This window comes from Equus asinus, chromosome 17, assembly GCF_041296235.1.
Source record: "Equus asinus isolate D_3611 breed Donkey chromosome 17, EquAss-T2T_v2, whole genome shotgun sequence".
Taxonomy (NCBI): domain Eukaryota; kingdom Metazoa; phylum Chordata; class Mammalia; order Perissodactyla; family Equidae; genus Equus; species Equus asinus.
This window is the reverse complement of record NC_091806.1, coordinates 3,139,813-3,154,186: the sequence shown is the minus strand read 5'-3', so window position 1 is coordinate 3,154,186 and position 14,374 is coordinate 3,139,813. Positions and strand designations below refer to the sequence as shown.

General features: G+C 47.0%; 1 protein-coding gene across 5 annotated transcripts in view; it reads right to left on the bottom strand.

Moving 5' to 3' along the window:
* Nucleotides 1-14,374, bottom strand: part of PRR5L (proline rich 5 like) — a 143,584-nt gene that overhangs the window by 72,035 nt on the left and 57,175 nt on the right. The window contains exon 2 of one of the 5 annotated variants that reach the window (XM_070487532.1): nucleotides 13,879-13,963. The exons of the other annotated variants lie outside the window; for them this stretch is intronic. The gene's annotated coding sequence lies outside the window, so the exon portion shown is untranslated. The remainder of the gene's footprint in view (nucleotides 1-13,878; nucleotides 13,964-14,374) is intronic. 5 annotated transcript variants of the gene reach the window in all.

Genomic DNA, 14,374 nt, shown 5'->3' with positions numbered 1-14,374 from the left:
CTCTTTGCAACAGAAGGTTGGAGGGCCCTTCGAAGTTTGAAACAACAGAAAACCAACCAATCCCTAAATTAAAAACAATGTAAAATTATTTTCAAAACTTTTTTTTTTTTGCAGGTGTTAAGAATTTGATGCAGCTGTTTTCAGGACTCACTGGCTTGCATCATTTCAACCTATGGTTGAGCAGGAAATACTTTAAAAATGCTGCCGGCTTACACATCACACTTAGCCTTGAAACCACAGTGACATTTGCTGAAGAAAAGATGTATGTGTCTTTTTATGTCAAAACTGAGAAAAAACTTGTTTGTATCTTGGTCACTGTGACCTTCCAAAACCTACACAAGGACTGCTGGTCAGGGTGTGCCCAAGGGGGCCAGTTCCTAGAGCTCTGGGTGCCTCACTTAGGTAAAGTGCCCCACTTCAGATCAACTAAAGTATTCTCAGCACAAACCCCAGGATGATGAAGAGACTTTCAATCTCCTCCCAGGAATCACCTACAAAGAAACAGGGGCGGCTCGGGGCTGCCCAGGAAAGGAGAGCTGGGGCGCAGTGAGCGGGGAGGGGCTGCAGGCATGTCTTCAGGGCAGCTGTGCCAAGACTGAAGAGCCAAAGCCTGGAGCTGGTGGGTCAAGGTTTGTATATCATCCCCTCCTCTTACTGGCTACCGCACGTTAGCCAAGTTACTGGCTGTGCTATGCCTCAGTTTACTGCTGTGAAAACCGGGATCAAAGCAGCAGCTATCGAAGTGAAATAAGCCAGACGGAGAGAGACAAACACAGCACAATTTCTGTCACATGTGGAAGATAAACACGTAGATGAGGAGAACAGATTGGCGGTGACCAGAGGGGAAGGGGGTGGGGGAGGGTGAAAGGGGTGAAGGGGCATGTCTGGTGACGGCTGGAAACTAGACTATTGGTGGTGAACACGATGCAGTCTGTACAGCAGCTGAAGTGTAAGAATGCACACCTGAAGTTTACTCAATGCTAGACACCAACGTGACCCTATAAAATAAAAAACAAACAAGTAGAAATTTAAAAAGTGGTAGCTATCTCTTAAGGCTGTTCTGAGGATTGCATGAGTTCATCCAGAGACAGCACTTGGACTCTCTGCTAGGACTCACCACATACTAAGTTATTATTGTGACTCCTGTTGTCCTGCAGGGCTGGGCAGTGAAAAGGGCGCTGTTTCTGCCCGGCTGCCGAAACACTGATTTGGGAACATTCAGGCTGCATTGCTCACTCCCTCACCTCTTTCCAGCCTCTGTTCAATGAGGCCTCCCCTATTCGGTCTATTTAAAATTGTAACTGGTTCCTCCCTCGTAGTCCCTCTCATTCAGTTCTGCTTTTTCTTCTTTCCCATTGCATCTGTCACCTTGGAATATATTGCATGATTTACTTTTTAAACAAAATTTCTCATCTCTCTCCCACCACCTCCTCCTTGCAGGCTAGACCATCAGCTCTACAAGAACATGGATTTGTTCTGCTCGCTGCTGTTGCCCAAGGTCCTAAAACAATACCTGGCACATAGTGTGCAGGCAGTAAATGTGTAGGAATGAATCCATGCATGGGTTCTTTTAGCAAACACACTCTATGGTGGGTTGGGCACTGTGCAATAAGAAAGACACTTAATCACCAGGCCTGTCCAAGGGTAAAAGAGGCTCCCTCTGGAAGAAGTGCCACAACATGGGCGGGTACCAGCCTGGTGGGGGTGCCCTAAGAGAGTCCTCAAGGACCGAAGGGATGTGTAAAGAAGTTAAAGTCGCTTCTAACCCCAAGAGTTGCTAATTTTTTAAACAGAATTTTCTTAAAGTGAGAAGTAGCAAGCATTTTGGTGTAAATCAGAGCTTCTCTCTAAGCACCACTGATACCAATATATTATACTTGTCACCACCCAAACTTTTACCGAAATTATAACTAAATGTCAATGGGGCGTTGCCTTTTCTTACTAAGAAACAAAATTTTGTTAGGAGAAACCAATCCAAATCATTCTACTTAAACATTCATTTGGAGGAGAAAGAAATTCTAGGTCTTCATTAGACCTCTCAGTACACAGGATGCCATGGTCACAGCCTCTGAAATGAACACTGGCTCAATCAAGACCCTTGCTGAAAGGGTAGGCCTTAGGCAGCCCCTTTAAGACCAGGGGTGAGCACTTGACCCAAATGCAGCCAGCCAATCCACAGATTTGTTCTGTGACAAACTCTGGTCCCAAAAAGGTACACTGGGCCAATCAGATTCCATTTCTGGAGTGTGCACACACACAGACACACACACAGAGCTAATACCCCTCCAGAAAAGCTGAAAGGCGTGACTTTATCTGGACTGTAGATTCTAGAAGCTGCAGACTGGCTGTCTGTGGGCCAGCTAGATGTATATTGTTTGGACTCCACAGTGTCAACATTTTTCAAATTACTTACCAACATGTAAAAATCAGAAAACTTTAGGTAAAAATAAGGATTTCCAACCTGACTGGAAAAATCTGGGAGACCTGACATTGTTCACGCCACCAGCTGCACGGCCACCGTCGCCTAGCACGGCAGTGTTTCTGTCTCCTGCAGACGGGGCAGCAGGCTCCAGTTTGCCACAATCCCAGCCACTCCCTACTCCCTGCGCCTCGTGTTCCCAGCCTGCTTCTCCATTTCTGCCACCCCCGACGCGGTGAGAGAAGGGATGCTGGCACGTAGTTCGAAGGGGCCGGAGCCATGAGTAAGCAGGAATTATGCAAGAGGATGGCATGGGTTCAGACCATTTTTCTCCCTGGCAAGGGAACCCATTTTTTAAACAAAACCTTGCTTGGAATCGCAGAATGTGCACACTCCTGAGATAAAGGAAGCCATGAGGTGGATATGGAGGCAAGGGGACAAGAAGGCAGGGAGAAGTAGAGGCCTGCCCGGGGCTGCCTTGGGATCACCCCACATTCCAGCTCCTGCTGTTCCAGAGGCCTCTCGTTCCCCTTTTCTTTGTTCCCATGACAGTGCCTGCCCCGCCCCCCATCCCCACTGCTTATTCCTATTTCCAAAAACCTAATCAGACCAAGTTCAGGAGGGGTTAGGTGACTTGTCCACAGTTATACAGTAGCAAGAAAGGACAGGGCAGGGATTCCTGAGGCCGATTCGGTGCTCAGGTACTGCCTCTACTCCCTCTTGGGCCGATTGCTCCCATTTCTGAATAATAACTTAAATCATTTCAGTTTACAGAATCATAGCATTTAATGCCCTAAGGATCTGCTGTACAATAGGTGTGAAATAAATGTCTGGTGAATTCAGGTGTTCAAGCTCTGATCTCCAGTTCAGAACTCCTTCCGTGACACCTCCATGTTTCATACCATGTCGTAAGATTGTCATATTCCAATGAAGAAAAGCATCACATCCTTCCATAGGCTTTCTCCTTTCATGAATGGAAAAATGAGGCCCTGAAAATCCAAGATCTGTTGCTAATGGCTGCTACAGCGTTTGTGAGGACCACAGACAGGTCCCCCAGGCACCTGCAGGGTTAGAACACACAATTTTTCAGTCCTCAGTGCTCCGGTCATAAAGTAAGTTAATGTAGTTACTCATGATCAGCACCAGTCTAGATATAGGACTTGCGTAAGCCCTCGATAGACGTCCGCAGCACTGCACCATCCATAAAAACAGGAGCATTTGATAAGTAAGCTCAGCATCATTTAACACTGGGGTGTAAAATCAGCGACCTTTGGCACAGCAGGAAGACAACACACAAACGAAAAGAATCTTGCCGTCCCTCTGCCCTCTTTTTAAATTCCACAGTAGAAAAATGGAGAAACTTGAAGTTTGTTTCTAGAAGAATTTTGGATGATACAAACAAAAAGTAATTTTTGTCCTTTTCATCCTTTTTTTTGATAGCAAGAGGGTGTTTGTGGTATGTTGGTTTCTACTTTCTTTTCTGCCTTTTGGTATTAGGAGGAGTCTGCCCTCCACTCTGAAGGGGCTGGTATGTAATTCAATCTGAATATACTTGGAGAATAACTTGAATGAGCAAATCTTAAAAGTGAAAAATACTTTAGCAATCTTACATGAATTTTCTCTGGATAATACGGATTTCAATTATTCCTTCCCACAATTCCAAGTCAGTCAGTTGGCTGGCAAATATTGACCGGTCACCTGTTGGTGTCAAGTACTGGAGACGCCACAGGGAACAAGAAAGACAAAGTCTGTGCCATCAAGGGCAGAAATCAAACAGTAGACATGGATGAAACACAGGAAGGGAATAAGTTTGCACTATGGCGAGGATGAAGTGGGGACCAGAGTGACAGTAGGGAAGAGGAGAAGTGCTTTCTTGAGAGTCATCAGGGATGCTCTCTCAGGGAAGGTAGCTTTGGAGTTGAGACTTAAGTGATGACAAGAGGCATCCATAGGAACAGAGAAACATTCCAAACAGAAGAAATGGCTAGTACAGGGACCCTGAGTCAAGAAAAGGACAAGTTAGAGGGACAAAAAGAAAGCCAGTATCCCACAACTAGAAGGACCTGTAACTAGGATATACAATTGTGTACAGGGGGTCTTGGGGAGATAAAGCAGAGAAAAAAAAAAGCCAGTATGGTTGAAGCATAGCAAACAGGTGGAGAGCTGAGATCCAAGAAATAGACCTGGTGAGTCATGCTGAGAGTTTGGTCACAGTGGGAAGTCCTTGGAGGGTTTTAGGTAGGAAGTAATTTGATCTGATATCTGCATTAGAAAGATCTCTGGCTGATGTGTGGTAGATGACCTAGAAAAAGGGCAAAAGTGAGGCAGGCAGACCCTAAAGATGTAGTCCCAGGAAACCAAAGAAGAGATGGTGATGCTTGGATTAGGTTCAGAGCAATGATGCTTGTAAAACATGATGGAATTAGAGATGATAGGACTTCCCGATGAATTGGATGTGTGAAGAAAAGATGGTGGTCATGGGTGATGCTTCAGTTTTTTCTTTGAGCAACAGGATAGACAGTGGTACCATTTACTAAGATGGGAAAGACAGGATGGAGAGTGAAGCTACAAGAGGAATCAATCGTTCTGCTTTAGCCATGTTAAGTTTTAAATGCCTGATGGGGGAGCCAAGAAGAGATGTCAGACATTGAATGTGTGAGAGAGCATTGGAGGCTGGAGAGAGAAATTTGAGACCTCTCAGTGTATGTAGATGGTACTGAAAACCAATGGACTATTAGGTATGATACCTTGGAGAGTGAGTATGGATGGAGAGAGATGTTGGGAAGACTAGAGGAGTCTAGTAAAAGAAGAGGAACCAGCAGAGGAATAGAAAGAAATGAGTTGCTAATGAAACGGGGAAATCCAGGGCAGGATGACGCAGAAGCCTAGAAAAGAAAGTGTTTCAAGGAGGGAGGATCGGTCAAGGATGTCCAGTGCCACCAAAAGGTGAAGTATAATGAGAACAGATTGTTGACTTTTCTTTGGCAAAATGTAGGGCATTGGTGAGCTTAATAAGGGTCCTTTCAGTGGAGCGATGTGGGAGGAAATCCCATCAGAGTGGGCTGAGGAGAGACAGAGAATGAAAGAAATGGAGACAGAGAATACTAACAACTCTTTCAGAAAGTTTTGTTCCGAAGAGGAGCAGAGAAATGGGCTGTACCTGGAGGGGGATATGGGGTCAAGAGAAAGCCTGTTGGTTTGACTAATTACAGTCGTGAGTGGCTTAATGATGGAAACACATTCTGAGAAAGCTTTGTTAGGCGATTTCGTCACTGTGTGAACATCACAGAGCGCACTTACACAAACCTGGATGGTGCAGCCTACCACAGGCTCAGCCTGTATGGTGCTAATCTTATGGGACCACCATCAAATATCTGATCTGTTGTTCACAGAAACGTTATGTGGCACAAGCCTGTATTTTCAAATGAGTCATAAATAGTAAGGCGTATTTTGAAGGCTGATGAGAATTATCCAGTAGAGAGGGAAATTGATTTATGTCCCTACTCAAAGTCTGGTGGGAGGGGGAAATAAATGCTCTTGTTGAGCTTGTTCTCCAAATGTGGGACATTTAAACACATTTTAAATGCAATAAGTTGACGTGTTGGGACTATGATGAACGATGTTAGAGGAAACAATGTGGAAGTCAGATATTGACACGCACAGGGAGGGTTCTCATATCAGGCCTTCTGCATTACACAACTGCAAGGAACATCTGTCACTTGGGTTGCAGTGTGAATGGTGTCTTCTGGAATTGTGCAATATGGCAGACTTGCCCCGAAGAGTCTTTGGGCTAGCTCCTCCACCGGCCAATCATTGGTGCAGATGCGTCTCCAGACTTCCTCCGCTAGGGTGGAATCCGGCTTTATACATCAACCCGCTCACCACTGCCACATCCAAGGATATCAACATCGGGATTGTTTAGTTTCATCTCTCAGAAGGCCTTTTGCATCCAGAGGCAATGGAATACATTCACAGCAAACCACACATCCCTCTTTTTGTATCAAAATGTAAGATCAGTGCATGCAGTCCATCTCAGCACCTTTAGGCAGGACTGGATGGGAAACATTTCAAATAAATATTCAAAGTTGTTCCAAAAAATTCTTTGATTTTCCTTGGTCATTGTAGCAGCCACTTGGGAATGCTTGCCCAGATCACGTCCTCTGTCGCAGGAACCAGTACATACCTCAGATTCTGCAGGATGGGGCGGTGGATCATCCCGTGACTTGTGACAGGTGACTAGTCCTGGGAGTGGAATTCAAATGCTGTATCAGATGGCTGTGTCCTGGCTCCATACCTCCCCCAGCAGGACTGGCTCCATGTACTGCTGGCTTCCTGGCAACACTCACAGCCTCCTCAGTACTCTCTGCCTCCGGGTAATCGGGACTAGCCTCCACGTGGCCTTCGTTCCTGTCTCTCCATCAATGGGACAAGGCAGTTTGCCCTGAATCCCCCAGACTGTCGTCACCACATGACTTCTCCATTCCCACTTGGCCTGCCTCCCAGCCCTTCCCCACCCCCCAAAACCTTCTGTTGTGTGCGATGGAACCCAGAGTCCATCATCAGCAAAATCTCCTATATCTTCAACTTCTTTCCTGAACATTCCATTAGCCTTTATGCTGTAAATCGGTCGCTCTCAAAAATTTTTGGCTCAGGACACTCTTAAAAATTACTGAGGACCCCAAAGAACTTTTTTTATGTGGGCTATATCTATCAATACTTACTGGACTTGAAACTAAACATTAAAATTAATTCATTAATTTTAAAATAACTATAATAAAATCATCACATATTTTATGGAAAAGAACAATACATATTTTTTTAAAGTCATGGGAAGAATGACATTGTTTTACATTTCTGCAAATCTCTTTAACTTCTGTCTTAATAGAAGACAGCAGAATTCTCCTCTCCGCTTCTGTGTTCACTCTGTTGTGTTATCACACATCATGTAGCCTCTGGAAAATGCCACTCTACCCTTGTGAGAGAATGAGAGCAAAAGGCAAATAATATCTTAGTGTTGCTATGAAAATGGTTTTGAGTCATGGATCTCTGACAGGGTCTTGGAGACTCTCTGGGGTTCCCAAACCACGCTTCGAGCATCGCCGTTGGGATGACCCTGGTTCTCCCCTGACGTCCTCTCTAGTGGGGGTGGTTTCTCTCCAGCCCTCCTTGCACCACTGGGCTGTGAGAGAGAGTGGTTCTTTTCCTTGGTCCTTGTGCCACTCTGACACCACAGTCCCTCCCTGAAAATCCCCATCAGATCATCAGACTCTTCTGCTCACTTCCACCCCGCGTTGTGGTCCTTGCAGACTCCTGGGTTATCCCCTCTTTCCTTGAAGCTTTAGCTCGTGAGTCATGGTCACCCTGTTAGCTGTGGCTCCTGTCGTAATTCTTGGTGATTTCAATCTTCATAGAAAGAACACTTCCAGTGTCCTGGCGGCTCAGTTCCCTGACCTCTGCTCCAATGTTCTTGTCTTCCACTCTACCACGCCTCTCACTCTCATGGTCAGCCTTGACCTTCTCATCTCCTATTGCCGCTCTCTCTCATTCTCTAACTTTCCTGTGCACTCACTCCGTGATTCCCTGGCTCCCAGGGATGGTCTAGCCTTCATGGCCTCTCACCCCTGCATGTCCTCACTTCCTTCCTCACCCAGATTCGATTCCATTAGTACATTAACTCCCTCCACCCTTTTCTCACTTCACTGTGTTTGCTTTGCGAAGTCAGGGGTGTTCAATCTGATGCTCCTCCCACCCTCTGCCTGCATCCATAGAAGCATGGCTGGAGAAATCCACGCAACCTTGCTGCCTGGTTTCACTTTAAATTCACACCCACCACCCTCCTGGGCCCTTTATGCCCCTCAGCACCCATAGCAGGTGTCTCTAGTCTATTCACTCTCCCACTCTCTCCAACACTCCAGAACCTTCACCCACATCCTCCGCTCATCTGGGAACCTTCTTTCCTTCTTTGCCTGAGAATACAGGAACATCTAATGATAGTTTCCATAATGCTATTAACTAACTGTTTGTGTCCCTCAAAATTCATGTTTTGAACCCCTAGTGATGGTATTTGTAGGTAGGACTATTGGGATGTGACCATGAGGATGGGGTTAGTGCCCTTCTAAGAAGAGAAAGAGACACAAGATTGATCTCTCTCTCTGTCTCTCTCTGTCTCTCTTTCTCCACCAAGGAAAAGCCTTGTGAGCACATAGCAAGCAGGTGGCATCTGCAAGCTGTGGAGAGAGCCCTCACCAAGACCCAAATCTGCCAGCACCTTGATCTTGGACTTCCAGCCTCCACAATTGTGAGAAAATGGATGTCTGCTTGCTGAGCCCCTCAGCCTGTAGTATTTGTCACAGCAGCCTGAGCTGACTAGCACTGTTGTTCCTATGCACCTGCTAGAATCCGTAGCCATATTCGGCCTCCCTCCTATTGCTGGAGATGAAGAGCCAAATCGGAGGCTGAACCCCGCATTGTGCACCAGACCCCATCCCCCCAGTCCCATCTCCTAGTGGAACGTGGAGGATATTCCCCCTGCCTCCCCTTCTAGTTTATGTTGAGCAAAATACCTTGAAAGAGTTTTGCACATTCCTTTTCTTTGTCTTTCTTTGATCTTCTCCAATCAGGCCTTCATCCTCTCCATTCTGTTGAAACTGCTTGTCAACATCACCCATGATCTTCATGTCACATAGGAACTCATCTACTACTTGTTGAGGGAATTAAGGGATAAATTCTCAGATAGTGACGATCTCACAACAGAGAAGTCACACACAGGCACACAGAGAGAGAGAGAGGGAGAGAGGGGGAAAGAGACAGAGACAGAGAAAACTCTTTCTCACCCCAGCTCCCATGAAGCCTGGCTTGGCCTTATTTCTGTGAGAGCCTTTTTTATTTAAGAGTGGGGTTTTTGGGAGGATGTGGAGAAAAGGGAGCCCTCACACACTGCTGCTGGGAGTGCAGCCACAGTAGAAAACTGTATAGAAATTTCTCAAAAGATTAAAAATAGAAATACCATACAATCCAGCTATTCCACTTCTGACTATCTAAAGAATCCAAAAACACTAATTCAAAAGGATATATGCACCCCTATGTTCATTGCAGCATTATTCACAATAGCCAAGACTTAGAAACAACCTGTGACCATCAACAGATGGTTGGATAGAGATGTGGTGGATATACACACAATGGAATACTAGTCAGCCATAAAAAACATGAAATCGTGCCATTTGCAACAATATGGATGGAGCTTGAGGGTATTACGCGAAACAAAATGAAGCACATGGAGAAAGACAAATGCTGTATGATTTCGCTCATATGTAGAAGATAAAACAACAAGCAAGCGCACAGACAGAGAATAGATTGGCAGATCCCAGAGGGGAAGGAGAAGGGGGCATGAGGGAGGGGAACAGGGGTAAACGGGCACATGTGCATGATGACGGATGACAGCTAGACTTTGGGTGGTCTATGTGGAAGAGAAATATAATGATGTACACCTGAAATTTACATAATGTTATAAGCCAATGTTACCTCAATTCAAAAAAAAGATCGAGGTATGGGTAAGGCCGTCCTTTGCAATGCAGGGATCTTGACCAGAACAGTCATCTCCTCCAGTAGAAGCCAAACCTCACAGCCAAGACGTGCTTCCTCGTGGGGAAGAAAGCCAAACCTTGGATTAGACCTGGTCGTACTATTCCTTAATCCACCGGAGTCTCAGCTGCAGACACAACCTAGTTTTCCGGGATTTTCTAGGGTCTCAATGAGGTCGATGAGAGCTCTGTGAAGAATTTGGCACAGCGCTGGGTACGCTTAATACTTTTTTTTAGTGGCAATAGAAATGCAATGAGGCACCATACTCAGAATGAGAGATCTTCGTGTGTCTATCGTCCATAACATTTGCTTCCCTAGATGGACAATCCCAAATCCTTATGGTCAAGCCTAGTGTTGTGCTCGATGCCCAGGGGGGTTCGCTTACGTTTTGACCTTTCTTTATCCTCTAACATTTGTTGGATCCTTGCAACATAAATATACTGTTGTATTCAAGAGTGCTGTAGAGGGGGAAGCAGACTTCGATAAGTGGTCCAAGAATATGGAAATTAAATGGTCATCGTAAAACATGACGTCCGCACCCTCCTCATTTCAAAAACAGATCAATTAAAGATAAGGAGCATGATCACACAGATTTAATGCAGGCACATAAGATAGTGGGTGCACTGGATATACACAAAGGCAAAGGCAATAAGTAAGACTGTGCTTATGCTTATTGATTTCTGTCTCTGGAGGAGGGAAAGGGAGTCAGGGGGGTGGAGAGGGAAGGGAGGGGAGAAAGGAGACAGGGAGAAAGAGACGGTCGGGGCCGTGAAAGAGTTCTGACAGGGTGGTCCATCTTCACTGTGCTCAAGAGGCCCAATGAAAACTCCCTCGTGGCAATCTAGACCCCTTTCCTCAGAGTCAGTGCCCACCACACAGCCCTCTAACCACTAATTCAGTATGCTGGGTACCAAGACACACCCACGAGTGCATCTCATGCACGGTAAGCTTTTTGGGATTGACTCATGCTAACTAAATTCTCCAGAGCCTGATGTATAAACCAAGATACTACTTAATTTATAACCAGTAATATTGGCTTCTAGGACTGTCCGCCTAGAATCACATTTATAAATGATCTCTTTGTGAAAGAGTCAGCATAGGTAGTAAATTTATCCATTTTCCATTTTAATCTAAATCTTCCTTTGCCAGATGGAATCCCCATTATACCCTAAGCACTTCATGTGCCTCCTTCTTCCCTCCTCCCGCTCTTCTCCCTCTCTCTCTCTCACGCACACACAGATGTGAAATCTATAATAACATTAATTACAACTGTCATTGACTTTACTCGCTGACGTAGGATGCGCTGACACTGCCCCGGGTGCTTCGTAAGTAGCGTCTCACTCAGTCCTCAGACAGCACTGTGATTATCACCCTCATTTTACGGATGAAGAGCTTGAGGCTGAATGAATGGGGCAGTCCCTTCCCAAGGTCACACGGCTTGTCAGAAGTAGAAATAACCACCCATTACAAGGTTTTACTTCCCACTGTCAGCTCTTCCCCACCCTTAGTCATCTTGACCTCCCAGTTTAGGGAAAGGAAGCTGCCCAGCTGTTTGGGGAAGATAGATATTCTCATCCAAACCACCAACTGCGGGGAGGCTTGCTGCTGGACGTGGGAAACGAGGAGAACTCTGCAGTAGCAGGAAGTGGCCCGAGCAGAGCGCCCCGCGCCCCAGGACAACTGCACCCAGCCGTGCCCGAGGGTCGCGCTCAGTCGGGGTAGCCGAGCCAGCCAGTGGATGGCCGCCTTCACAAAGAACTCTCTGTTCATTCCCTCGCAGTAATTGGGGCAGTTCTGGTCTGACAGGGACGCAGACCAGCCCATCCCTCGATGCCTGTTCCACTGCAGTGTGGTACTCACGTTACCAGGGTTTGGGTGTTCCAGCCTGCCTTTCGTCAGTGAAGTCTAGCTCAGACCACCCGGATGGGCATTTCTCACACTGTTCCCTGAGCAAGGTGAAGACCACAAGATGTTGCTAGTGTTCCTGGAGAAAGGTCTCTGGCTCAGATAATTTTCGGAAATACTGCTGCAATAGCATAATATGCATCAGCCTCTTAGGAACCTGGAGCTGGTCTGCAGGAAGGAAACAGTCAATAATTTCATTTCTTTCCATGCAGTACTATTAGTGGTTTAAGAACAGAGCAGGCCACGGAACGCTGTCCTAGACAGAAGAACTGCATGTCGGTCAAATTCCCTTTGAAAAGGGCTCAGCACTCAGTAAGATCAGGGGAGATCTTAATTGAGTCTGCTCAGTAGACTCTGCTTTCTGCTTTTAATTTCTTGAATGACTAATCTGCTGATAGTATCCTAAATTTGCTGCGAGAAAATACCCCTGCTTTGCTCTCCACTGCAGCGACAAAATGCACAGCCCCGAGCAATCGAGCACCTGGCCTGCCTGGGCGCCTCCCCTCAGCTGGAGGTAGGAATCAGCACCAGCCCTCCCTACGAGCAAGGATGAGGAGATGGATATGGGTGTGACCTAAGGACGAGCGATGGCAAATTAGCACGGGCAGCCGTGGCCAGGCCCCCTGTGACAGTGACTCGTTTGCTCCTCACAGCTGGCGTGTGGTGCCTCACTGTCCTGTCTTCCTGGGGAATACCCAGAACCCAGCACTGTGCCTCCTGAGTAGACACTCAATAAATATTTATTAGAGGAAGGAAGGGAGGGAGGCAGGCAGGAAGGAAACAAGTTGAGGTCTGGAGATGTTAACTCGCCCCACCTCACACCTCTAGCAGGCGGGAGAGCCAGGACTCCACCTGGCAGCACAGCTGAGGGCTCCCCACCTCACCGAGCTGCCAAGCTCCCCATTAACCCACGCACAACTGGCCGCTGGGAGCTGGCTTGAGGCGCTGGCCACGGTGCTCGCACGTTAGCTGTGGCATCATTGTAGCTTGTGCAGTCAAAGTTGCTGTGTTTGTGTGGCACTTTTTTTTGGAGCACTTGATAACAACAGCTAAAATTTAGTGAGCAGTTACTATGTGCCAGGTGCTGCCCTGAGAACGTGACGGAGCTCACTCCCCATGATGGTCTTAAGAACTAGGTGTGACTATAATCCCCTCTTTACAGGTGAGCAAAACTGAGGAGCAGAGAGGTTGACAATTTCTAGTTAAGTGGTGGAAGCAGGTGACCCCAAAGCCTCTGTTCTTAGCATCTTTACTACACCCCTTCCCTCTGTCCAAAAGCAGGCATCCTGAGAAGAGGAAAAGAGGGGGGCAAGACCACCCACAGATGGATAATAAAATGTATCTATTTTATAAATTTAACCCTTAAAAGTGTTTACTATACATAGTTCTAAGCTCATCGCAAATATCAATTCATGTAATTCTCCTATCACGAAACAACAGTATGAGGACAGGACTATTACTATTTCCATTTCGTGGATGAGGATACTGAGGCACAGAGGGTCAAGTAACTTGCCCAAAGCCACACAGCATTGGCAGAGCTGGGATTCGAACCCAGGCAGTCTGGCAGGATGGTCCCTAGGTTTAACCCCCACAGAGAGCTGCCGGATGAGACCAAGCAGGCACCTCATTTAAAAGTGAGCTACTCTCCACAGACCAGCGGCTGAAAAGGTCTTGCAGAGGAGGGCAGGACCACCTGCAGCCTGGAAGTTAGCCGGGGCCCGGGAGCGGGAGTGACTTAATCATTGTTCAATTTAGGCTTCCGGGCTGGATGGGTTCCTGTCTGTCCGACTGGAAATTAACAGCTGACTGTTTCTTTGTATTGTTGTGGGAGGGGTGGGCCATTCTCCCTGGGCCCCGCTGTTTCTGGAAGAGTAAGCTCGCAGCCAGCATCAGGCAAGTAAAGGCCGGTAGGTGGAGAGGACCACCTCCCTTTGTCTGGCGAGCTTGACAGAGATGGGTCACCTCCTACTTACTCCACTGGTCCAGGAGTTGGGTTCCTTCCTCCCCGCTTTGCAGGAAACCTGCTGCCACCAGTCAGCTCACAGCTCTTCCGAACCTCTGACAGAGGGAGCAGGAGGAAGGAGAGGAGGGAAGAAAAGACGTGAGTTGGGTTATTTGCTAGGAGAAGGGACAAAAGCTCCTCTAAGGAAGCCCTGAGAAGCTGCAACGACAGCATCTGTAGAAATGACGTTGAGCCATTGACAGTGGGTCCTGCCTGGCCAGGTGGGCCTGTCACCAGCCGCTCTGGGAAGATGTGGGCTCTGAGAGGGCAGGGAGTGGTGTCCGTCCCTGGATCTGTGTTAAATAACTGTGATAGGAACGTAAGCTAACAGCGCTTCAAAGAACGGGCTCTGCTTTCTCTGATACACGAATATTTGCCTCTCTTTTCTGTTTACCAGTATGACTCAAGGGACGCTGTGTCAGTCTTGACCACAGCCTCAATTCCAGCCCCTCTTTCTTTTCCCCCAC